A 24,620-nucleotide genomic window follows, 5' to 3' on the forward strand; every position below is an offset into this window, starting at 1 on the left:
CAACCTTCTAAACCAAGATTTCTCAAGTTCTAATGGAATAGCTTGAAATAAATATAACACTTTAGGGAGGAACATCATTTTTATCATATTGCACCGCCCCATAATTGTCAAATGTAAGTTGTTCCATCTACCAAAATTATACCTAGCATTATCTATAATAGGCTGAAGGTTGATCTGGACAATCTCCTCTACCTGGGGTCGGATATCAATCCCTAGATAAACCACGTGTTCTGCTTTTCGTGCATCCGACGAGCTGCAGTGTTCATTCAAAACTATCTGAGTCTTATCTTTATTAAGAAGATAACCAGAGACTGCCCCAAAACTTTCTGCAGCCCCCTCGATTTCCTTAAGGGCTAGATCCGGGTTGGCGATAATGACTGCAACATCGTCTGCATAAGCCAGAACTTTTGTTGCCCATCCATAGCTGACGACTGGCTGAACATTAACATTTATTTCCAAGAAACGCAGAAAGGGATCTAAATATAATGCAAATAATAGGGGTGAGCATGGACATCCTTGCCGTGTACCCCACTCAATCCTAAAGGCATTTGAATAGTCACCACCGATCTGTATTCTAGCACTTGGTTTCTTATATAGGGCTTTGATAGCTGTAATAAATCTTCCCCCTAGGCCATATACCTGCAAAGTGTCCCACAGATACTCCCAGTTGACTCTGTTGAATGCTTTCTCAGCATCCAGCAGAATCATAGCCATGGGCACTGCTGCTATATGTGTAGCATCGAACAGCGCTATCACCCTTCTAATTTGATCAGTTGTGTCCCTACCAGGGATAAACCCATTTTGATTATGACTGACCAACTTACTAATACAAGTAGACAACTGAGTCGCAAATATTTTAGGATAGACTTTCGCATCACTATTTATAAGGGTGATTGGGCGGTACGAGCTTAACTATGCGGGTCCCTGCTTTTCTTTAAAAACACTACAATATTAGCAGAACCCCAGGACGGGGGGGATTACCCCCTTGCTGTACATGAATCACCAGTTTCAACAATACTGGTAAGAGCATATTCTTAAAACATTTATATAGCTCTAAAGGAATACCATCCGGCCCTACAGCCTTCCCATGTGGAAGCACTTCAAGCACATCTGCCAATTCTTCCATTAGTACCTCCTGTCCCAATGTTGTTTGATCCTCTGTAGTGATCCGACCACCCAGAGTCACACTCAGCCAGTTACTATCGGTATGCTCCTGACCAATATTAGCAGCACTATATAATTCTATGTAGTACTCACGGAAGGCTTCCCTGATGGCATTGGGTCCAGTGACTATCAACCCTGCCTTGTTCTGCACTTTCAAAACTGAGCCTAAAGAAACCCTTTGACGAGTCGGCATTGCTAAAATATGCCCTGCTTTTTCACTAAATTCATAGCATTCCCTTCGCCTTGTTAGAAATTTTTCAGCTGTCCTTTCCTTTGAATATTTTCCCAATGGCATTTTAGCTATCGATACCTGGTGTACAGCGTCCTCGACCCCAACATCATTCTTGATCACCCCGATAAGTTGCTCTTCTACTACCTGTAATTTCCCCATGAGTACCTGAAACTGGGCTGCTGCTTGTTTTTGTCGCCTTACGCTGAATCTGAGGGTTTTCCCCCTTATAACTGCCTTTAATGTGTCCTATACCATCTCTATTGGGGAGGTTCCCATATTAAAATCCAAAAATTCCTTCAACCGCATGCTCATATGTTGTATATACAGGGTGTTGTTCAGCAAAGCTCTCTCAAATGTCCAACCCTTCCTGAATCTCTGCCAGTCTTTTATCATAACCTCCAGTACTAATGGATTATGATCTGCCATAAAACGAGGGTATAGCTTAATCTCCAGTTCATCTAGAAATATAGATGAAACAAGAATATAATCTAGTCGTGCAAATTTCCTATGCGGAGCAGAAAAATAGGTATAGCCCGGGTTTGACCTCTCCAAAGATGGCCATACATCTATCAATCCGATTTCCCTTTGCATATTCTTAATGGCCTGAAAGACTCTAGGCTTCCGCCCCAGGTATCTTTCCTTCCTAACATCTCTTAAGTTCCGTGCTCCATCCCATGACCCGTTAAGATTCAAATCACCGCATACGATATACGGAGCGGGCCATACTGCTAATTCTGCAGATATAAAATCAAATAAGGAGGGGTCGTCATCCACTGAGCCATATAATGAGCATAACGTGAATCTGACATTGCCAAATAAACACTCCATCAATACCCATCTCCCGATCGAATCCGCTTTCCTCGGGGTAACAACGCACTTAGGGGGTCATTCTAACCCTGGCGGTCCGCGACCGCCAGGGCTAAAATGACGGAAGGACCGCCAACAGGCTGGCGGTGTTTCCCTGCCCATTCTGACCGCGGCGGTAAAGCCGCGGTCAGAAAAGGGGATCCGGCGGTTTCCCGCCGGATTTCCCCTGTCTGGGCTAAATCTCCATGGTGGCGCTGCAAGCAGCGCGCCATGGAGATTCTGACCCCCTTCCCGCCAGGAACAGGATGGCGGGAACGGGTGTCGTGGGGCCCCTGGGGGCCCCTGCACTGCCCATGCCTCTGGCATGGGCAGTGCAGGGGCCCCCTAACAGGGCCCCAGCATGATTTTCACTGTCTGCATAGCAGACAGTGAAAATCGCGACGGGTGCAACTGCACCCGTCGCACCCCTGCAACACCGCCAGCTCCATTCGGAGCCGGCTTCTGGGTTGCAGGGCCTTTCCCGCTGGGCCGGCGGGCGCTCCCTTGGAGGGCGCCCGCCGGCCCAGCGGGAAAGCCAGAATGGCCTCCGCGGTCTTTTGACCGCGGAGCGGCCAAATGGCGGTTCACCAATGTAGGAATGACCCCCTTAGTATTACTTGTCAGGATAGCGACCCCCTTTGTTTTAGACATCTGCTCATTACACCCTAACAGACGCAAGCCCAAGGTCTCCAACAGATTTATATCTGTCTTTTCTATGTGCGTTTCTTGCAAACAATAAATATCCACTTTTAACATCCTCAGGTCACCTGCAGTTTTCTTCCTCTTACGGGGATTATTTTGTCCACATATATTTATAGATGCTATCCGGATTACTGACATATCGATAACTTTGGTTGATTTTGCATGACTAACTCACCATTATCAACATTCAACTTGCAATTTATACGAAAGTACTTGGTTCTACATCTCCGCCCCTTTGTTTCCATTTTCATAGCACAAGTTCCTAGCAACAAAGTGGTTTGTACCTGCTGATCATATCTTTGACTGCATTTCTTTGGGTACAAAGTTTTTCCTTTTACTCCCCCCACAGGTGACTTGCCCCCTCCTCCACCCCCACCACCACCCATATCCCCCCGCCCATCCTCATCCATCCCCTCCTCCCCGCCCACCCTGCCTCCCACCACTTAGCCCCTCCTCCTCCCCCCACCACCCCACCTTGATGGACCCTCCCACCCATCCCCCTCCCTCAGAAGCAATCAGACCAACGTTGACCTGAATATTGGTGTCACCCAGATGCAGACCGCTGACCCACCCCAGACTGCCCGACTTTTCTCCCTCAAAAGCCCCCAACTTTCTTAGTCAATTTTCCCTTCAAACCTCAAAGACCTCACATTTTTTAACCTTTTTTCCTTCTTTTTCCTTTCCCTTTCCCCCCTCATTATGCCGCGTTGAGCGCCAGTAAATATTCTTTTGCCTAAACCTCTGAATTAAACATTCTAACTTTCCCATTAACCACTGTCTTTAAGCGAGCGGGTGCGAGCAAGTACTCCTCTCCACCTTTGTCCTGAAACAATTTGATCAGCTGTCGCAGCCGCCATCTTCGATCTACAGTGACATGGCAATAGTCGGGTCGAGTAAAAAAGGTTACCCCCTCTCCACTGCGTGGGGCATCAGGGCGGGCTTTTTCAAATATGACCTGTCTCAAGAGGTAATTACCAAAATAAACTAATATAGCTCTAGGATGTTTAGACTCCCCTATGCGACCCTCTCGTCGTACTGCTGGAAATCTATGAACCCTTTGGACCTCGGACTCCCAGTCACAGTTGGTGAGCTCTGGGAATGCATCGCACAGCATTTTAATCATATATGCCCTGATGTTCTTGCCCTCCGCCCTTTCTGCAATGCAAAAGAACCGTAGGTTATTCCTCCTCTGCCTATTCTCCTGATCTTCCAGTTTTCACATAATATCACTCAATTGTCGATCATGTGCTGTAGTTTGTTCTCTCAGAGCCACATTGTCTGCCTCCACTGCCATCATTCTCTCCTCCATTGTACTTAGTTTCTCTTCAATTTCTATACATGACTTTACCACCTTGCGAACAGTTCCTTGTAAACGTTTCGTGGCCATCCTCTCTTGCCGGCTCTCTGCCCTTGTCTCGGTTTGCAGCTCCTTAATCGAGTCGTATATAGACTGTAGCATTTCTGAGTCTGTGTTCCTGGTGCCAATACTAATATCCGAGCTACATACCAGTACATTGGCCCTTTGCCTTGGCCTGAGTCTCAGGGATATGCGCCTCAGCTGTGCTCAACAATTTAGTTCCTGAGTAGTCCCATTTAAGTGTCTTTCTGCTCTGGGCAGATAGCTCCACCCCTTCTCTAATGGGAGCCCGCACCTTTAACCCCTTACTTTCTCGTCGTCGCTGTCGCACTGTGGACTCCGCTAGTGAAGAAAAACTCCCTAATTCGGAGGATATACTAGCTCCAGTTTCACTCGAGCTTTGGTCACTGTTGGTAGAGTCTGAATCCTCAGTCAAAGAATAGAATTTATCGCCTTCATCTTTAGGCCAGTCAGGGACTTTCTTCTTTGTCCCATTCGCCTCAACTCCTGCCTCAGATGTTTGGGCAATATGACTTGAATTACCCGCATCGTCCACCGGCGGAGTGGTGGCTTTCCCTTGGCTGGCTTGAAGGACATCATAAGTTTCTTGCTCAGCAAAGTCTGGTTGCGTATTTTCACCTAGGGGTATATGTATTTCCTTATACTTTAACAGTGCCTTACCGCCCTCGAGCAGTGCGACCTTCAGGAACTTCAGAAGCTTGCAACCTAGTTAGAAGAGAGTCCTTTCCCTTGGCTATTTCACTTGCACCCCCACTGTCAGCCACAAGTTTCCCGTTTAGTGACAGTTGGGTGTCGACTAGCGGGGGCATGATGTGCTCGGGATTGTTCTCTTGCGGGCCCCCCTTCAAATAACACTTGATCGTAAGTTGTGTCTTGTCTTCCACTGGGGAAGGTGACGGGGAATGCTGCTCTTAACATCCTTAATTGCTCCTGCTGAGAATTTCCCACTCAATTTCCCCAGTGTCCTTTTAATAGCCAGACAAGGGACTGCGAGTTAAGGCAGAAGAGAGGGGGCCAGGTCGCGTGCTGCGACTCCAGTGTTACAGGCGTCTCTCCCATTGCATCCGCTGCTGACCGAGATCCGTGCCGCGTTCCAATGAAGCAGAATGCTCCGGTCAATCTGCACGCACTCTCGCTGCTTTCTCTGCCCTCTATACTCGCTGCGGGCCGCAGCAACAACTCAGTCCGCGAGAGGCGAAGCGGGGGGGGCACCGATCCAGGGGCCCCCCACTACAAAAAAAAGGGGTAAAAAAGAAAAAAAATCGGACGTGCACAGAAACTTCCAACGCATCTACCCCGGCTGCTGCTGCTCTATGACTGCCGGTGTCTGTTGTGTGGCGGGGCCTGACGGCCGTCATCTACATGAACACCATCTTGACCCCAGCGCAAAGAGGTAAATTTTTATGGCTTTCCAAGAGTGAGATGATTTTCTCATTTCCTTATATGGGTAGGGAAGTAGTGCCACAATTTGATAGCTTTGTCTTAAAAAGAGCGACCTACGAATCTGGTTTTCTTGAGCCCTGGCGCTTTGAGTTGCAGGAGTGTGTTGCACTGAAAGGTTATTTTAAGGAGGTGGGTGTGGAATTGTTGTTGAAAGTATAGAAATACAATTCCAGCCGTTGCTTTCAGAGCTATGCACAATGGTTTGAATGTGGTCCAGTGAGACACTGGGAGCCAGTGTCAGGTCACAAGAGCTGGGGTGATATGGTCTCAGGCCTTTAAGTGTATAAGTCTCAGGCACACACAGGCAATGAAGAAGATGCAGTAACGTTTTCAATAGGTTTTATTCACAAGACTGCAATCTACTACAATCTACTGTAAATAGCATGGGCTGCAATGATTAGGATAATGAACAATGCAAGAAGCAGAATTCTAAAGACGAGTGTCATGAATATAAAGACCCTCGTCATCTTGCAATAACATGAAATGTGAAATAGACCCTAATACCGTAGCATGATGAACCTAATCTCTAACCTAGAGGGAGCTAGGTGTGTTAAACCTAATCTGCCAGTACCATGCCCATGAGAAGAGCCCCCCAACCCTTGTCACCTTGGAATGAGGTCTCTAGATCAGACTCAGTGGGGACACGAAGGCTGGTTCTGCATCAAGGTGATGTGTAGCGTAGATAGCGTTGATGCATCTGGTAGGAAACCCTCTGATAACCCTGTCTGCTTGAGATGTATTCATTCAGATCTTGTAGAACCCCTGAGGCAGGTAAATTCCCAAACAATAGATAAGTAGGCATCCTTGGGGTAGCTATTATATTAACAATTCCCTGAAAAAGTTTATTATGCTACTGTCACACATAAGTGGGAACGTACATGATGTGAACATCTACTTATATCACTTATCTTTGACACTGATAGTGATGCCTTCACAGAGTGACACTGATAACGAGAAATTAAAACATCTTCCTAACTATAAACATAGCAGCCATCTTGGAAGAAATAATTATATAAATGTGCTAAAAGAGAGCAGAAAGTAGATTAAAAGTCACTAGGTGACAGGGGCACAGGCCTGCAAGCCAGAAGGCTAAGCTAAACTCCTGCTTCCCATTAAAACTAAATAGGATCCACTACAGCCTGATTGCTGACTTTTGCACTCATTTGTCGTATTGGAAGGAATTTGTGGCCAATAGATATAGACTATTTCAGTAGCCCAAGCGAGAAAGCACAATTGTGGTTGTGTTTTAAAGTTTATTGGTAGGGGAAGTCTAGGTAGGGAAGCATATGTAGGAGAATATCTCTCATAGGACTCTGAGCATCTTTGCTGAAGATGTTATTAGTTTTCATTTATGGATCGAGAAAAAGATCTGCATCTAGGATAATTCCTAAGTGCTTTGTTGTTTTTGTTAACGGAGTGCTTCTCCTAAACCTAGCATCCATGCTGTGATTTTGTGGATTGAGGCCCAGTTTTTATTTCTGAATATTTCAGTTTTGTCTGGGGTAAGAGTATAATGATTACTGGTGATAAACACTTTCACTATGACCAAGCTGGGCGCCAGTCCCCATGACATGGTGTTGTTGATGTTTTTGAACTTAAGGATAATATGTGTGTCATCTGCTTAATTTTAGGAAGCCAGACCATAATTAGTGAAGAAATGGGGATAGATAGTTAAGCCCTGGGGAATACCAGTGATGTGACCCAGGTTGGATTAAAAAGAAGGGAATCCAGTCCAGGGTTCCTTCTTTCATTCCCACATTTTGCAGACCAGTCAGTATTGTTGGATACAGGACCCCCATTGAATGCAGAAAGGCGGTCTAATAGGATCAAGATTGCTGTTCAATTTGCATTAGCTTGTTTTATTAGTTCATCCACTGTAGAGAAAAGGTTAGATTATGTAAGGATAAAAACTGGCTGTGCAACACTGAGGGTGTTATTTGTCCAGTAAATTCTCCCATTTGGATTTGTTTTCCTTGTCTATTAGATTAGCCAAAAACCACACTTTTTCAATAGATCGCTTGTCCCCCTGGTTATAGGCATACAGACCAGGTTGGATAAATGAACATTTGAGCTCATTAGGCAAGGTATCCCTAGCAAGCAACATATTGATTACCATTTTTCTGACTTATATAATTGATATTGTGGAAACGATTTCATTGAAAATTGCCAGGGGCATTGGTCAGCTAGCGATCCAGAATTTTTGTTTTACAATACTGTTTCACCAAATGATTGATCCAATAAGAGGGGTAAGGTACTTAAGATGCTTCTTAATGTTCTCTGGGTATGTGCCCTTGTTGGGCATGCATGTTATAAATTGGTACCTTTGAGCAGACGAGGGTGCCTAGTTCTTTGGCTTTTAACCACAATTTATTTGTGAGGGAACCATTTCAGATGTAGATTCAGAGATACTCCAGACAACCTCCTTTAAGGGGAGAGATCCAAGACAAAAGCAAGAGGAGCAGTATTTATTTTTTGTTCCCTGATGGTTGCTCTGTAGATGTATAGTTGATAGGTGTGTTCCTTTCTGCTGGCCTGCTCTAGGTTTTTGCTCCATCAGTGTTTGAATGCTCTCTTTGTGGGGTTGAATGTTGCTCCCTGGTGAAGCATTTCACAGACCTGGTATAAATGGATTGTGGATACTTTTTTGGGTCCTTATGTCAGCCATTCGTTGAATCTTGGCCTTTCTTTTGCCATGCACCTGGAGGAATTTGGGGTAGTCTTTGAGGTTGTCACTATACTTTCCAGGGTGTCCAGTTTGAACTGCATGCAGGCACGCTCACAGATATTTGGAGGGAATTTTTATTTACAGTTGCAATACTTTGGCTTCAGAGTTTTGAGAGGAATGGCAAGATGGCTGCTCCATGTCAGTGGTAGAGGTTTGAAACTTGTTATGTTGCCAGTGTTGTCAAAGATTCTGTGAAGAGGGTGATGTGCAGATTGCACTGGATCAGTAAAGAGATAAGTCTGATGCAAAGGACTAAGGCCCAATAGCAGTCTATTTGTTGACAGCTGACCTGATTTCTTGAGCAATGCATTTAGAATGAGGCTGGTGACAGTCAGATATTTGCCGTGAGGGAGGTGGCTTAAGGTGGCAGGTGGTAGTCAAAAGATAAGCAAGTCACTGGAAGAAAGCTGGTGTCCGACCAGCAGGGATTTGCATTTCAGAGCAGACTAGCCACATAGTAAAGTTAAAGTAAAGTAAAGTACATTTTATTATTAGCATGATTAATTAAAACCAACGCCAATTCAAAGCATCATGTCTGTGAGCTATAGCACACACAAACATGTATGCATTAATATGATTAAAACAGGCTATACAAACTGGCCAGCCGGGTTTTAGCCCACCTAGTTTTTTTAAAGATTTAAAATATACAAAAAATTGAGGACGGAACCTCCTTAAAACTTAAAACACATAAAAAAAATGAGGACAAGTCTTGGAAAAAATGACAGTTTTGCAACTAAAGTACAGCATTGACCATCATCCCAAGTCTGGTGGTGCTTGGTTACACCACGTGCTCAATGTAGAACAATGACACCACTTTCAATCCTGACTTTGCGCCGACCTTGCTGCTACCGGTTCAGCCATATTTGACAGAGATTTGCATGCCTGCAAACTTCATCCCCCAGCAAGCAAAAGGAATCGAAAGGCCACTTAGCCAGCTGATAACCGCTGGTCTGCATGATGCCAAGGGCCATAAAGGAGTGTTTCAAGAGTATTTTCCTTTGCTCCCGCAGTGCTGGACATACACAGAAAAGATGCGCAAGAGATTCTTGTTTGTACCCACAAAGACAACACGCTTCAGGCCTGAATTGCTGTTTCGAGGAAGGAACTATGGGGGTCATTTTGACCTCGGCAGTCTTTTTACAAGACCGCCGTGGGACCACCGTGCTGAAGACCGCCAGTGGTGGCGGTTTTCCGCTCGGCGCATTATGACTGCTGGCAGCCCTCTGTCCTTTTTCGGACGGAGAGCCGCCAGCAGCCATACTGGCGGGCGGCGGGGAAGTGGAGGTTGCTCCACCTCCACCGCCACATAAACAGAACACCGCCCACCGAATCTCGTCCTGTGATTCGGTGTGGCTGTGTTCTGTTGACGGTGTGGTGGCGGCAGAGCAGCCCCCATGGATCCCGTCCCCTCCCGGTGGATCAACGGACCAGGTAAGTTGATTGTCCGTTAGGGGGGAGGGAAGGGGGGTGTTGTGTGTTGTGTGCATGCATGGGGGTGTGCGTGTATGTACGTAGAGGGGGTGTGTGAGTGCGTGTCGGGTGTGTATGTGTAAGGTGATGTCCGGGGTAGGGGTGGGGAGGGGAGGTCCTGCCACCTTTGGAGGGTGGCAGGGGTGGTGGGGGTGTAGGGGAAGGACTCGGTGGGGGTGGTGTGGGGGAGACCCCTATCAGTGCCCGGGAAGGAATTCCCTGGCACTGATAGTGCTTACCGCCATGGATTTCATGGTGGTTCCAAACCCCATGAAATCCATGGCGGTCAACCGGGTCATAATACCGCCGGCGGTATTGTGACGACCGCCAGGCTGGAGACCCAGGTCTCCAGCCCAGCGGGCGGAACGGAGAAGTGGCGGATGACCATGGCGGTAACCGCCATGGTCATAATTTCAAAAATTTTACCGCCAACCTGTTGCCGGTAAGACCGCCGCTTCTCCGCCGACCGCCAGGGTCGTAATGACCCCCCATATCTTTGGTGGCAATCGACCCAAAGCGCAAAAGCATAAGTTGTAGTTTCAGCGTATGCCTAAAGAAAGCTGATAGATATTCCTGGGGTCTGAGAGTTTTATATTAAGATAATACCACCCAGGCATGTCGTCTTTTGGTAAGTATGTTCTTGTCAGTAATGAGTGACAGTGACCGGGTTGCAGCGTTGACCATCAGGTAGAACTCCCCTTTTCTCAAGCTCATGTCCCAGACAGTGGCCAGGCCCAGGTCCTTTATTGAGTTGTTTAGACCTTTTTTAACTTTTACGCAGGAGCTTGATTTGAAAGTCAATTTTACAAAGTCACAGGCTATGATTTGTGGTCCTAGAAATACGCGAACAAAACGTTTAATTATGGAGGGAAATATTTTAACTGAGGTGAAAGATTTTTGTTATCTAGGACTGCATTTAAGTTCTTCCTTGCTGTGGAACCCCCAGCTCATTCTAAAAGCCCAACAAATGGAGAGAAATATGGAAGCGATTTATCGCTTTGCCTGTAAATTAGGACATAGACCAGTCCACCATATTATTTCGCTTTATAAATCTAAATGCGTTTCCGCAGCTATTTATGGGGCAGGTCTCTGGGGATACACCAATTCAACTCTTTTACAACGTACAGAGAATTCATTTTTGCATAAGCTGCTTCTGATACCTAAGAACGTAGCTAATATTATCTGTCATGAGGAGTTGGGAGTACGACACATTGAGGACTTGATTGATATCGTCCCACTCCTGCTATGGATAAGAGTTTGGCTACATCTGGCGGCTAGCCTAGTGCAAGATTGTCTAACTGACTGTATCCATTTAGCCAATCATAATAAGATTTCTTGGTTTACTTTTGTACATATTTCCTTTCGGAAATTGGGCTTGGGGGAAATGTACCTCAAACCTGAGTTAATACCCGCTAATGCTTAGGAAATGGTTAAAACTAGATATATAGAGTATACTGCGAATCATAGATATCAAGTAGCAGAGAAACTGAAAAAATTTGATCTATATGTGCAGATCTCAACTTCGACTTTGATAGAACCATATTTTCTTTGGTTTTCGAATCCTTCTCTGTATTCTTTACTTGTCCTTTTTAGATTAAACATGATACATTTTAGAGTGGCTTTTCCAAAGAAATCTGTGTGGCAAAAAACTTTACAGTTTGTCCTTGTGACAATCTTTCTAAACAAAGTACCAGCCACTTTGTTTTATTTTGTTCGCTTTATTCTGTTCCTAGAAAAGCTTTTATATTGCCAGTTCTGCGTAATCTACATACTATTTTTTATAAGGAAGCCCTGATTAGTATTCAAAGACTTTCATCTATATAAATGTGTCATTCAGTTTTAAGTTTTATTAAATCGGCCATTGTTATTAGGAACCGATATGAATTGGTCGAAGTACCTATTTATTAACATAATTCATCATTATTTTGACTATTTATGATTTTATTTTGTTGTTGGGATATTAATGCACGTAAATTATCATATGCCTATATATGGGTTGCTGGACATTTTTGAACGTACATAGGGGGTTATTACAACTTTGGAGGAGGTGTTAATCTGTCCCAAAAGTGACGATAAAGTGACGGATATACCACCAGCAGTATTACGAGTTCCTTAGGATATAATGGACTCGTAATACGGCTGGTGGTATATCCGCCACTTTACCGTCACTTTTGGGACAGATTAACACCTCCTCCAAAGTTGTAATAACCCCCATAGTCTTGTAATTTTAGTTGAGTGTAGATGTTTGCATTTTTGTTTTAATTTATATGGATTGTATTTTAAATATTTATATGTATATGTGCTTTTATGGCATAACGCCGAATAAAGATCCTTTGACTGACTGAGTTGTTTAATGGTTTCCCCATGATCCGGTAATATTACGGTGCTATTGTTCCTTGATTTCAAGCCAGCATAGGTTAATTATTGATCCTGTTTCTGCGGCTTGCAATCGCCAGCAGAGTTTTACGTACGCATTATTGCTCTGGAAAATATAGCTTTTAATCCAAATTCTAGGCGAACCTGAGCTGGTGAGGCTGAGTTGGGAATCTGGAACACAGCTTTGTAGGCCTTTGTTTGAATTCGATTAAAAACTGCTGCTTCTTTGCCCAGCATTATCTCGCCCCATAAGTGACTGTTGGCATTAACTGTACTGTCATAACGGAGAGCAGATGATTATATGATGGACAGCTCAGTTTTTGTTTTTGTGTCTTAAGTCCATATGTCAGGGCTTGTGCTTTTGCTCGAACAGTGACCAGCTGGGGTTTGAAGGACAGATTTTATCTACTATGAAGCCTAGATATTTATAGGCAGCAACGACCTCCACCTGAATCCCATCGATGAACCATGATCCAGATTAGCATTTCGAATTCACCAGTCTGACCACTATGGTTTTATTCAGATTCAATTTTAAACCTTGTTTGGTGATGTAACTAGTAAGAGCATCAATACTATGTTGCAGGCCAATTCGAGTTTGACTAAGAAGCACGATGTCATCTGCATACTGTAACCATGCAACTGTATCCTGAGCCAGGACCGGCAGATAGTTTTATATCGAGGAGGGAGACTCAGCAAGATCGGCTAGGTATAGGTTAAAGAGCATGGAGGCTAAGACACATCCTTTATTTAGACCGTTTGAAGTATAAACTCTGTTGGTGACATGGCTGCCTGCTCTGATCTTAACTTGCGCCCAGGTGCCTGTGTATAGTTCCATCATCGTGGTAAGCAGGCAGCTGGGTATGCCCCAGCTTTTCAATTTTTCCCACAGACGGGCTCTCGGGACCCAATCAAACGCTGACTTAAGGTCGATGAAACAAGCAAATAGCCGACTTTTCTTGACTCTGGACTTGAAACCTAACAATGCCAGGGCAGTCAGGTTGGTTGAAGTTCCCATGCCAGCTCTAAAAGCAGTCTGGCTTTGTGGTAAAAGGTGTCACTCTTGGATCCAACCCGATAGTTGTAGCAGCAGACATGATGCATAAAGCTAAGCTTCAACATCAATTAGGGCTATTAGTCTATAGTTTGTTGGAGAGGCAGGATTGCCCGTTTTGTAGATAGGGTGGAATATGCTGCCTTTCCAGAAGGGTCTTGGAGCCATGGAGATCGTTGAAAAGGAGCGCCAGGTAGTAGGCCCAGTATGTTAGATCACCTTTAAATAGGGCATTAGGAATACCATTCTGTCCTGCAACACCTGCCATTTTTAGCTTTCTTATGATGCCAATTAGCTGTTCGATATCAATGTCCTTGATGACGTTGGCTTGGTCAGGATCTGCCTTTGTCTTGATTTTAAAGCCAAAATCAGGTGGCATTGAAATGCTCCCGTTAGTTGGTAATGGATCCCCTGGTATCTCCATATGTGCTGGGGTTGAGCATAGTGCCAAAAAGTGGGCTTCCCAAGAGGCAGCATCGATGCCTGCATTGGAGTGCCGTTGTTTCCCATGTACCAGCCCGTTCACCAAGTGCCAAAATTGACTATTGCTCTTCATTCTATTGGACATCAAGAGCTTGCCCCACCGGTCTTCATAGTACTGTCTTTTTTCCTTCCAGCAGGCCTTCTTGTATAGTGATCTCAAATTCAAAAGTAATGAGTTATCAGGGGTCTTATTCTTACGTGTTTCCTTAGTCACTTTTTTGGATTTGCGTGAAACTTGGCTTTTTAAATTGCGCAGGGCTCTATTGTACCATGGCTGCTCTTTAGTGGCAACTTTTAGTTTTTCCTTTACAACAACTGCAGAGCTCGGATTGGATGATTAATTGGAAAATTTATGCAGCAGAAGATCACATCAGTACTTCCAAGCCTTCACCCGAGCACCTGGACACAAAACTATACCTTCCTGATTTTCAAATTCATTTTTTAGCACTTCCAGTGACCCCGCATCACAATGTACTGCTTCCATCGCTTTCTCAATGCGTAGGCCTCGCCATTTTAACTTCTTTACATTCTCGGTCCTTGGAGTGGCAATGATGATGGTTGAAGTTGGTAATCTCTTACATGCCCATCTTGACAGTATGGCTTGAGGAAAATGGTCACTTTCTGGGTGTGCAAGTATTTTGTAAGTAGCAATGAGTGACAGTGCTTCATCATTTATTAGAGTAAAGTCAATTGTTGATTTCGTAGCACCATTTGTAAAGGTTACCGGTGGGGAAAGATCTCCCCCTGGGTGCGTCCTCAAGCGACTTAGTCCCAGTTTTCAAGCCAATTATTTAGATATGGGCCATAATGTTTTTTCCCCCTGACTTGGGTGGCTTTTGCTCAGGTCCACATTTAAGTCACAGGACACAATATGAGTGGCCTCCTTATACTGCCTCATCAATTTCTTAAGTATGTTGAACAGAGTTTCCAAATTTTCGCTGTTTAACTCTTTGTTTGGATGTATATAAACATTAGTTAACAGTAGTGAGTTCGTAGTCCCAGATGGTTCTTTGGAGTCCAACTTTATTGGCAGCAGCCAGTCGATTCCAAGCTCGATTTGTTTAATGGCCCAGCTGATCTTATTTGAGCACAGTGTGGTAAGACCACCTTTCGCATGCCCAAAATCTTGGAGCCTAACTGCTGGGATATGCCAGCCAGCATAGCCAGAGATTTGAAGGGGCTCTGTGCACCATGTTTCCTGTAGCATGATTATATCAAATGTCTGTAAGAACTTCAGTGTCACTTCATCCACGACCGGTTGTTTTAGACCATGACAATTCCAAGTGCATATGCGTAAGTGACCCATAGGCGTAGTTTCCCAAACTCCAGCATCAGGACAAATTACTGTGGTTGAACTTAGTGGGCTATCGCACTACCCGATTCCCACTTGTGGGCATACCGATGAATACTTGATGGCTGCACCCCTGATCAAGCAACCTTAGATTTCTTACTATGGTAAAATTTTCACACCTGCTTTGGTTCTTCTCTACTCTAACTGCTCCTTTCAACACAGATCCCTCTTTCACTGTTCCCTGGAGGAAGGGGCTAGGATATTGACAGGGTTCTTGATTTAGTAAAGTAATGCCCCATAAGCAAAATATGTGTTGATGAGACAGGATTTGAGCTGCAATATCAGAAGAAACCCAGGAAGTAAGAGTTGCCTCTTTATCCCGGTTGTACGGGTGCGGGACGAACTCCACCAACTGCAACTCGGCCGTAGTGATATGGCAAAGGGGTTGAATTTCATTAATAAGCCTGATGATTGATCCTCTGTTTAAGATGTCAGATTTTAATGTTGACGATTTCAGAGTAGTATCAAGTTTTGTGTGTTGTACCCTGTCGGGGGTCGGCTTGATGTCAGCCAGTGCGGGACCTTGCGGTGCTCAAATGCTGTGGGAGATTGATTAAATTCTATGTAATCAAGGGCTGCGCGCCAAGTGTTATCACCACTGCTCCCTTGCACAAAGTTCTGGTTAGTGTTGGAGTCTACTTCCAGGAAGTTGGAATTGGTGATCTCTCCCTGAGCTGCTTTTCAATCCCAGTCTCTATGCGGATGCGGTGGCGTAGATGTCCAAGAAGCGTTGAGTGGCTGATTTCGATGACCTAATGGACTGCTACAAGCCCTGTCAGTGAGTATGGGGTTTTCCTGCATGTCACTTTGCAAAATTGCCTGCCGCTGGAGGTGTCCTCCAAGCCTCCTTGACTCACAAATGACTTCCAAATGCTGTTTTGTTGAGCTACCTTGGCCTTCTTACGGGCTTTCCTTAGTCGTTTCTTATCCCTTTTAGTAGGCGAGACCTTAATTGCTACTGTGGCTGTAAGGGCTTCTCCTGCAGTCACTTCCTCGATGGGACTTGCTAGCAGAGTGATGGGAGCCCACATGGAGTTCTGAATTACCTGCTGCTGGGAGGGGCCTGTTGCCTCTGGATTGCTGGTTACTCGTTCTTGATTTCTAATTTCACTATCAGCTGCGGGCCTTTTGTGGAGATTCTTGTGCGAGGGCCCGGCTCTCTGACAGAGCCCATTCTGAAATCTCGAAGCTTGAGCCCTGACTTCCGTCAAGATTTCATTTAGAAGTTCTGTAGTTTTGGTGGGGGGGTTGTCTCCAGTGGGGGCACATTGACAATGAACTTGCTGAGTGTAAGTATGAGTCTGGGCCCTTCTAATGAGGTAGTACAAACCTTGAAGTTTCTTGTCAATGCTCACAATATGGACTGCCAAAATGTTAAGTGAGTCCACCTGGGTTTCCTGTTTGTCTGCTTGATAAAAGATTGCTGTGGACATGGTGTCTGTCCATGGTTGTAAGCAGGGCATGCCAGGAGGCCCCGGCCTCCCCAAATGCTGGCCCGGCCTCCTTTGATGGAGCATCCGACAAAGAAGCCTCTGAAGCTTTGGTCTCCGCTGACCGACCTAGCACCAAACCAGTTGCTGGCGCCTGCTTAACTGGAACACTGGGAACACTGGAACACCGGGGGCTGAAGGGGGAGTGGGCCACAATCTCCACTTGTGGGCTACAGCTGATAGTGCGCTGATTCAAGGTGGTTGTTGGGCTAGCTTGAGGCTCCCCCCCTCCTTGCATGGTGTTTGAAATGAACAGGGAAGCCCCCATCTCGGATGAAGGTACTGAGACGTGCGAATCAGAAAGTTCCTAAAGATCGATTAGTGCTGGAACATAACTTGTTGTGCAGCAAGTGGTGCCCTGTCCCAACAAGTTCACTGGTAATTGTGACGGTTGTGGCACTAATGGTACCTGCAGTGATGTCTGCGGAGATGGTGAAGGGGAATTCTGGATCCAGTTGTTCCAGTTGCTAAGATTCAGGGTAGAAAAAGAGTCCTGTTGATTACCAATGTGTACTTCCACCACGGTCTTATTGTAGGGAGCATTCACGGTACTTGGGGTGCTACAGAGTAGGCTTACCCCGTCGGGGGAAATCATTTCTGTCGCTGCGATGCTCGCCTCCATGACATTTGGGTGCTGGGAGTCTGTCTGAGTGGAGATGAAAGCTGAGGTAGGTTTATTCGCTGGCTTAGGTAACAAAAACTCAGTAATTTTATACCCCTATTTCTTGTGTTTACCAGCCAATTTACTTGAGTTAAGTTTGCACGAGTTCTTAGTGGCTTTCTCAGCCATTATTGGACTGGTGATGGAGTCATTTGGCTGGCCTGTTGGATCTACTTGTCCCGCAAGCCTCGGGGAACTTTGCCTCAGCCTTTTTGCCACCTTTTTGCCGCCTTTCTCTTCCCACAAATTAGTGGCATCTTTACCCCTCGGCTCTTAACCTGCTTTGGCAGTTGATGGTTACTGGTTACTAATTGCTGGTTAATGCGTGACTAAGCAGCAGGGCTAGGCGAGACTGGGCTGGGGTTGAAGGCCTTGTGATGGTCCTGTGGTAGCGCCTGTGCCACGAAGGAGTGGAGGGGTGAGACAGAGAGGTGAATTGAGAGGGAACTTGGCAGACTTCCCTTAAACACAAAATGCACCGGCCTAACGCCGGCCGCTTCTGTGCAGAAGGTGGCTGCGGCCTAGGGCCCTTGAATTGCGCTCTCACTCCACTCTCACTGCGCACTTGCTGTTCCCACCCTGCTGGATTGGACTGCGCTGCACTGCACGGCAGGCGCTGAAATGTTGATCCTGGGCCTGGTCCCTGGTCCAAGTTCTAGACTTGGTTCTCGTCCTGATCCTGAGTCCTGTGTCTTTGATCCTAAAGGCTTTGGTTCCCAAAAAGAAAAGGGCTGTGGCTATGGTAGCAACGACTACCAAAAATAAGTGGCAGAGGAACTTGAAATATTACAGGCCTTGACCCCCCCACTGCCACTCTAGTCACACGGGGGACACAGTAGCCACCCACTGTGCCCTCTGTGCCCCTAGGACCTCCGGGAGCCACTTGAATCCGAAGCCTGGGCTGGGCTGATCTGAGCCAGGCAAGCGCTGAGGCTCGAGCACTGGCACTGGGACGGGGGTTTGGCGGGTTGACAGAGTCAGTGCAGTGCAGTCTCACGTTGACTCACGCCCGCCTCACTGCCTATGGCCGCTCGCTGCTGCCTCGCCACCTTGTCCCTTGTTCGCTCCTCGCCACATAGGTGCCCGCAGTGTCTAGAGATTATTTTATACACAATAGTGACTTCCCCCTCCCTTTCATTCAGTCATTTTGAAATGATAATCTTATTTGGTGGGGGCTGAAAGATCTGCTACACATGTTTCTGTTATGAATAACCAGGTTAGTTGTGTGTAATTGTACTTGTATTTATATAGAGTTTACTACCCCTTGATGCGGCGCTGAATCACTTTTCGGCCAGTAGCCTGCTACTCCAGAACCCAAAATGGATTAGTGGTGGATTTGTATAATTGATGTAAACTCTTTCACATAGATCTTGAATTGATAAACATACATTTGTAATATTTCTTTTGTAGTGGGAGACCCACTAGTGTTGTGTGGGTGGTGGTTGTCTTGTCCGTAATCATCACTACACATTTACTATTCTAATACTCTGGGCATATTTAGTTCCATTATCTGTGTCTTAGTCGACTCGCCCTTTGAAAACTCCTTGCTGCCACAGGGCATTCAATCAGTAAGCCATTGTACTTATAGCAGGGGTGTTAGCGCGTCTGACCTTATTTGGTTTCTTATCTTTAATTTATAAGGGGACTCGTTAGAGTCCCACCATAGGACTCAATTTCAAAACAAATTGGTAACAATATCAATCAATAGAATCAATAATCTTGGGAGTTGGTAATTTCCACGCACCATGACCCCTTTGGCCATAAATAACCACACCTTTATGTAAAAGTTAGAATGTTTATTTCCCTATATTAACAATGCTAATATCATGTAACTTAGTTTCACAATCAAATGATAAACATATAGAAACAAAACTGCTTGACCAAATCTTCTAAAGAATCTCAATTTAATCAAAGCATGGATTGTTACGCACTCTAGAATTACAGTACAAATCAATAGCAAGAATAACTGCACAATAGAAATAACACACATATAGATTCAGCAAAGAAATGAAATCAACTGTTGTCAATAATTAGCAAACATCTTCTATGAGTATTCTAGCTAACCTTCTGATTAGAATAGCATGTTTGGGCTTCATGGCTCTATCAAAATTAGCGGTTGGTACCTACAAACAAAAAACAAATTTCATCAACAATAATCAGCATCAGCATTGGAATTTAGCAATAAAGTTCAAGATAGGATTCTCTAGGTAAAGAATCAAAGCGAGTACACTCATCGGTGAAGAAGGAAAACGGGAAAATGTCTCAAGGAATGGGGATAATCGGAATGGCGCTTCTCAGATTAAGAAAAAGTGAGCTCTCTTCTCTCTGTGCAGTTGGGCTAAGTTAAAATTCTCTCAAACTCTTCCCACGTTGCTATTTGTTTAAGAATCGCATGTTTACATTTAGTCCAATCAAAGTAGAACCTCAAATCTAAGATGTAACAAAAATGTCTTTCACATGTTGATGATTGGCTCCTCTTCTCCTGTTCTTATTATCTGACTTGCAAGGTAACAATTTTGTATCTCTCCGTCCTCCAGTCAGTGCATCCATTGTTAGTTCCTGAGAACATCGCTTTCACACACATTAAACTCTACAATGTATCGATAGCTAATACAGCATATTCTAGAAAGCAGTTCTCATGGGAAAGAAAACATTTACTAGCATTTGGTCAACACAGTGGAATAATACAAATATGAATTTCTCTATGCAGCCATTTTATGTGAATTGCTTAAGCAGTGCAACTTAACTTGAGGCTGTGCAGCTAGGCCCAAGACCTCTCTAACCTAAGGCCTACAAATAATAAAGCAAATACATAATACGTAATCATTAATATAACATACTACCACATTAATCTAAACATGAACATGTCAATTCATATTAATAAGGATACTTCGTGATTACTGCCAGCCACTCAAACAGGCATACTCATTTTCTATGCAGATTCAACATTCAGAATACATGAATATTTATTTGTTAAATTTTGTGTTAACAATCCCTCCTCTGATGACTAAATATGTCATCACACTTACATCTTTCCACACACATTTCTGCTCTGCTAAAACTATTCCTCCATATCTCTTTTAATTCTTTGTTTACTTTTCGAATTTTCCCTGAACAATTTTTCCATTTTCATTTCTTCCCTCCTCTGATCATTTTTCATTCTCTTTAATTTAATCACATGATACAATTTACATATTCCCCATGCTCCAATTATGCAAATCACAACAATCAATATCCCTTGTATTATTTTCAATGCTATCCCTTTTCCTAAGTTGCCAAGCCAATGTCCCACGGAAGCAAATCCTTTGCCAACCTTTTCCCAAACTCCTGGTTCCTTCAACTCTTTCAAATCAGCACTATTATTAGTCAGTTTGCTAATCAAGCTTCTAATTTCCCTTAGTATTATCAGGAATATACGAGCAAAAATGCTTTGAGTTCAACATTTTGCAAACTCCGCCATCCTTTGCTAAAAGAATGTCTAATGCAAAGCAGTTCTGAAGAGTCATAGATCTTACTGCAGCCATTTATGTGTCCATTAGGATCATGGCTCCTGAACAATTTGCCAATATGTTATCCACAATAGTAGACAACTTTCGAATTTTCAATGAATTCAGAACAACTCCTACTGAAGGAATTATTGCTCCAAATATGTGTCCAACTTTGCCAGAATATGATTTTCGCTTATGTCTAGTATGATGTAATTCAGTCATTGTAGGTAATTTACTATCTGAAATATATTTGGGAGAACCATCCCCAAGTAACATGTGCCATACCATCCTTTTGGAAGACGGTAATACTAATTTGATCCACAGATGTAATAAACTCCAGTAATTGCCAGATCCTGCCCATTCAACATGAACGTCCATTTACTCTGAAACAAAAAAACGTCTACATTCACTCGTTCACACAAACAATGTATCGGTTCTAGATTTAGGACTACATACAAAAAGCTTTCCTACGTGTTGTACATCTGAAGCTAATCTTCCTTGTGTCTTTATCTCACTAAATGCATAATCATTTCTAAATGTCCTTTTCTCTAAACCCTTTTCTAATTTCTCCTTCAATGTTTTTCTCCTATCATCTATCTGATCTACAAAGCTCTTTTCTATTGGTGTAAGCAAGCATGCTAAATTGTTGTGACAAGCATATGCGATGCCAAACATTAATGTAGTCTCAAATAATTCTCTCACTAATTCTATAGTGTTCGCCTTAGCTACTCTACTCAGGTATTTTATTATAGGGACAAACAAAAACACTGAATGTACTCCTGGTTATAGAATCTTGTTAGTGACATACTACAACTTATTCCATTAGTGAGGGGTAAACTATGTTAAGTAACTCCTTCCTTGACTGATGAAGGAATCTGCATTCAAACATAACAGTCCCTTGCATCCATCGACTCAACATATTCACTCAATAAGCAATAGAAAATGTTAGAAGAAAGTTCTCCTTGTGTGCCGTCTACGTGCAGATATTTCTCATCTATCCTAACATTCTCTATTTCTGTGACTGCAGTAGTTGGCCCTCATTACGACCCTGGCGGTTTGTAACCGCCAGGGCCGCGGGATGCGGTGGCACCGCCGACAGGCCGGCGGTGCCCCGCGGGCATTCTGACCGCGGTGGCTTAGCCGCGGTCAGAGAAGGGAAACCGGCGGTCTCCCGCCGGTTTCCCGCCGGTTTCCCGCTGCCCCCAAGGAATCCTCCAAGCCGGCGCAGCCGGGATTCCGACTCCCCCTCCCGCCATCCAGTTCCTGGCGGTTCTCCCGCCGGGAACCGGATGGCGGGAGGGGGAGTCGCAGGGGCCCCCGTAAGAGGGCCCCAAAATGTATTTCACTGTCTGCCTTGCAGACAGTGAAATACGCGACGGGTGCAACAGCACCCGTCGCACCTTCCCACTCCGCTTCGATTACGAGCCGGCATCCTCGTGGGAAGGGAGTTTTTCCCTGGGCTGGCGGGCGGTCTTTTGGAGACCGCCCGCCAGCCCAGGGAAAAACTCATAATACCCTCCGCGGTCTTCTGACCGCGGAGCGGTATTATGGAGGGCGGAATTCTGGCGGGCGGCCTCCGCCGCCCGCCGGAATCGTAATGAGGGCCGTTGTCTCTAAAGCTAAGGTATGGTTGGCTTTACTCTTGTCAAGAACAGTCATTCCCATAATCAATACCAGGCACAATATTAAGCATACAGTTGCCAAACCAATACTCATAGATTTACAGCACCTATTTTTCCTACCCTGCTGGCTAAGGTTACTCATGATCTATAAAGAATCAGAAAGTAGAACAAATAATTATAACGATACAGAAAAATCAAAAAGAAATGTTCAGTTTTCTTCAGCAATTATTTACAGTTTTCAGTCTTACTTCCAGGATCCTCTTGTCAAAAATTGGTATGTTGTCAAAATTGGTTTAGCAGCTTGTCAAAATCTGGTTATGAAAAATCTTTTCTGGTTGCTTTCAATAGTCTCTTGCTTTGCACTTTCTCAATTTACAGTTTTCAACAATTCAGTTCATTGATTTCCTTCAAGTGCCAAGACATTGACCTGGAATGTCGCGAACAAAACAAAAAGAAAAAGATTCTCTCTGCCATTCACTTGTTGCATACGGCCATTCAGGACCAGTGTACCTTTGACTTGCAATTCTCTTTCTTTTCAACCTTAGATCTCCATTTAGTTCTCCATCACTCAAATCTTCTTTCCTTGTCATGTCTACTTCTTCCTAAATTTTTGTCACTGTATTTGCTTCTTTTCCTCTTGCTTGTGACTTCGGCAACTTATCTTCTTTCAGTGGACCTTTCGTTAATGCTCTTTTCAGTGTTGGACTTGTAATTTCTCTTTGTTCTGCAGGATTTTGTCTTGAAGGACCTGCAACTGGTTCAGGAGGAGTCAGACCACATTGTCTTTGATCCGCCTCAACTCCTTGTCCCCCGGGGTCTGTCATTTGCTCTGTTTGTCTCTCAAGACCGTATGCTTCTAGGAGAGCCGTCCTCTAACTAGACTCTCCTGATGCCTCAGTTGAGGTTGGTTCACTTCCACTTTCCTGTGGGCCTTCTCCTCTGTCTTTCACAGGAGTGGCTGAACCGCTTTCAGTTTGCTCAGGCTCAGTCTCAGCATCTCCTTCTCCCCTCTCCAGTTCTGGAGTTGGCCTGGACATTGTTAGTACTCTTAACAACTCCTCTTCATTGTCCAACGAACATGCCACTTTCCTCGTATGGCTTGCGTGGATCCAGTTTGGAACTCCAGCGCACTTCACAGCTGTGGTAGTGATCAGCACCACCTGGTAGGGGCCCTTCCACTGAGGCTCCAAACATGTCTTCCTCACGTGGTTTCTGATCACAACCCAATCACCTGCTCTCAGGTTGTGTCCTTATCTTGAGGCGGTTGCAGTGTGGTAGCTTCCACCTAATGAGAGAAAGAGCGAACCACATCAGCCAGACCTTTGCAGTAACCCAATACCATATCATCTGTTATATTTACAAGAGCATTTGCAGGAACCGCTGGCAACCTCATTGCTCTGTCCATGAGGATCTCATGCGGGGACAGTCCTCTCTTCCTGTTGGGTGTGTTCCTCATTGTCATCATAACTAAACGTAGTACGTCGGGCCATTTCAGATTCGTGAATGCACACATTTTTGCCTTTCTTGATCTCAAAGTACCATTCATCTGTTCCACAAGTCCTGATGCTTTAGGGTCAGTAGCTACAATGCAACTTCTGCTCAATGTTTAAAGATGAACATAGTAATTTAATTACTTCATTGTTGAAGTGATTTACTCTATCTGATTCTAAAGAGACCAGAAACCCAATCCGTGGTAGCAGTTCCCTAAGCAGTAATTTCGCTACTGTGAGGCTGTCATTTCTTAGTGTAGGGTAAGCCTCAATTCAATGGCTAAAGATGCAGACAAACCCCAACACATATTTCAATCCACCACACACAGGCATCTCAATAAAATCCATCTGCATTCTGCTGAATGGACCTCCTGCTCTTTCAATGTGGCTCCAAATGACCACTGTCCCTTTTCCCAGGTTCATTTGTTGACGAATTATGCAACAATGGCAAACTGCTTCGACAACGTGTCTAAACTTTGGATTGAACCAATTTTGTAAAAAACTCGAATCATAGCATCCTTCCCAACATGTGCTTGACCATGATAACATCTAGCCATTTGAGTCAGCAAACTATTTGGCAACACTAGCTTACCTTCTTCCGAAACCCATAGTTTGTCTTCGCGCTGGACACATTTCAATTTGACCCAT

This window comes from Pleurodeles waltl, chromosome 2_2, assembly GCF_031143425.1.
Source record: "Pleurodeles waltl isolate 20211129_DDA chromosome 2_2, aPleWal1.hap1.20221129, whole genome shotgun sequence".
NCBI lineage: Eukaryota > Metazoa > Chordata > Amphibia > Caudata > Salamandridae > Pleurodeles > Pleurodeles waltl.